The sequence below is a fragment of the Saccostrea cucullata genome, unplaced genomic scaffold (genome assembly GCF_032062105.1).
Source record: "Saccostrea cucullata isolate Sc308-1 unplaced genomic scaffold, CSIRO_AGI_Scuc_v1 ctg6048, whole genome shotgun sequence".
Lineage (NCBI taxonomy): Eukaryota > Metazoa > Mollusca > Bivalvia > Ostreida > Ostreidae > Saccostrea > Saccostrea cuccullata.
Window position 1 is genome coordinate 26,060 of NW_026929238.1, and position 2,771 is coordinate 28,830.

At 37.7% G+C, this 2,771-nt stretch overlaps 1 pseudogene; it reads left to right on the plus strand.

Annotated features, from left to right (window-relative positions):
- Nucleotides 1–1,001: 1,001 nt before the first annotated feature.
- LOC134280187 (uncharacterized) lies at nucleotides 1,002–1,804 on the plus strand (annotated as a pseudogene).
- Nucleotides 1,805–2,771: the final 967 nt, after the last annotated feature.

Consider the following 2,771-nt stretch of genomic DNA (forward strand, 5'->3'; position numbering starts at 1 on the left):
TCATCCGAAGGAACTCTCTCTACATCCCGCAGTTGGATTTGAACCCGCGATGTAAGGATCAACTCCTTGGTCTGCGACTCTAAAGCATACGCTCTAACCACTGTGTCATGCGGTCGACAATTCAAAACTTAAAACACTTTCTACATGTTCTACGATAAAATATTTATTTTCTTATACTAAGGTTTCAGGACCCCCCCCCCCTCCATCTGGAAACCCCCATCACTGGCCATCAGGCATTACCCTCGCCCTGTCTGGGACTAGGAATGCCTGATGGCCTTGCCTTACGGCCTTGCCATGTCAACGTCGTAGAGCCTGGCTGTGAACATGATGTGCCAAAGAGTTCTATTAGTACATGTACGAGGGAAAAGAAAGAAAATATGTGTGTGTTTTTGTGCATACAAATTATCTGGCATGTAAATGAGGTTTTCCTTTATTTTTTTTTTAATTTACTTCATTTTCAAATTTTATTGTTTTTAATCACGATTCGGTATCCATTTTTGGTTTTCAAATTTATAACAGAGTTCTAGATTTATTGCTTTTTGGCAGGTGATACTTCTGGTTCAGTAATAAATACACATATTTGTGAAAGTTTTTATATACGTAAGAATGAATTCATTTAAACCTCAAAAATGTGCTTGAAAAGTTTGACTAGTTTCTGAGCACCTTGAAAAAGAGAAGTCGTCAAAAATCAAAATTAAATCATGGACCATCGGGAGTCGGGAAGACTAGATTTACCGCTTGCCCCTATTACGCCACAGGTGTTTGAACTTCTCTCGGGCTTGCATTTGATCATTTCTCCGAGACGAATTCGATCGCCAATACATGAATTTCTTTACGTTTTGATTTTCGTTTTACGGAAATGTCCGATCTATTCATAGTAATTTTTGCATGCACGAGTGATTTGGCACTTACTATAAATAGTGTTCCAGGCGTGTTTTTGGTCATTGCGAAGTTCGTTACAAGATTTCAAGGACATACATTATAGAGTCCAGGATAAGAACATGTGCGATTCGGAGAAAAATGATTCACAGAACAATGTCCATAATCCGATAACTTTAGAACCAAGGAATTCTGACGATAGAGATTTTGATGCCACAGACGCAGTTAGACTTTTCAACCGGCGTATTGAAACCGCATTAGAGAAACAAAGAGTCGCCATTGTATCAGAAATACAAGAAAAGTTTCAGTATAAAAGTGCTGATTCCTGTGATTTACTGAGTGAAGGTAACAAAATACAATTCAAATTCAATGAAGAAAGGCTCCGAGCTCTTGATTTGATTGAGAAAAAGTTGTCTATAAACGACATTGGTGAAATATTTGTAATCATTAACAAAGAAAAAGAAGCTTTACACCAGAGAAATAAAATTTTGCGCATAGCCGATAAACATGGCTGGGACACTGTTAAAGAGTACACTGACTCTGATTTGGCTGATAATCCTGAGGACGCATCTAAACTTCGTGCCGCTATTTCAAGAGCAGCCGCAAAGAAGAGAAGATACTTCCCTTACAGTAAGGAGTCTCAGTCGACCAAGCCCGGGATTTTCGACGGCCTCACGCCTAGACAGCTTTTTCGCGGGAGTGCATGATTTCAACAGTACACAGGGTACAACCAAAAGTTTAACAACAGGGCCAATCCTTCATACTTCAGACCCAACTACCAAGTGCCAGGAAACAACGTCATTTGCCTGTACTGTCAACTCCCCGGGCATTTTGCCCCTACACAGATTTACAGCAAAGAGCACGGCCAATCAGAGTTCCCGAGGCCACAGCAACCTCAGATTCCACAGAACCCAGAAAACAGTAAAGTTGAGTATTGTGCTGAATTTTGTTTGCTTGATGTTAAATCAGATTTCAAGAATACAATTTCTGTTAAAGATCGTTTAAAAAATTCGCAACAATATTGGGAAAATGTACTGAAACCTTCTGATTATATTCTGAATGTTGTAAAATACGGTTACAGATTAGAGTTTAAAAGTTCTCCTCAAACAATTTTTCTTAAAAATAATAAATCTGCTTTAGATTATTCAGATTTTGTAGAAACATCTATTCTTGATCTCTTGAAGAAAGATCTGATTTTGGAATGCTTTCAAGCTCCTTTTTGTGTAAATCCATTAACAGTTTCGGTATCTGCGAACAAAAAGCAAAGGTTGATACTGGATCTAAGACATGTTAATTCTTTCCTTGAGAAAAGAAAGGTGAAATTTGAAGGGACAAAAGAAGGTCTAAATTTTGCGAAAAAAGGGAATTATATGATAAAATTTGATTTGACCAGTGGGTACCATCATATTAATATTCACCCGGATCATTATCAATATCTAGGTTTTTCTTGGAAAATTAACGGAATTGTCAGGTATTTTGTCTTTACAGTATTACCTTTTGGTTTAAGTTCTGCGGGATATATTTTCACTAAAACATTAAGACCTTTAGTAGCACATTGGAGAGCTTGTTCTTTTCCTATTATTATGTACTTAGACGACGGTTGGCTATGCGACACAAAAGAAAATTGTATGTATATGTCAAACATCATTCAGGCGGATCTATCGCGCGCAGGTTTTCTTGTTAATCAAGAAAAAAGTGTATGGAAACCTTCTCAGAAATTAGATTGGCTGGGTTTTGAGTGGGATATGTGTCAAGGTGTTAGAATTCCACTTAACAAATTAGAAAACCTGCGTGTGAAGATTTTAAACATAAAAACAAAAAAGCATGTTTCAGTCAGGGATCTAGCGTCAGTTGTCGGCTCGATAATTATGTTCCCCAAACGAAGTTGGGGA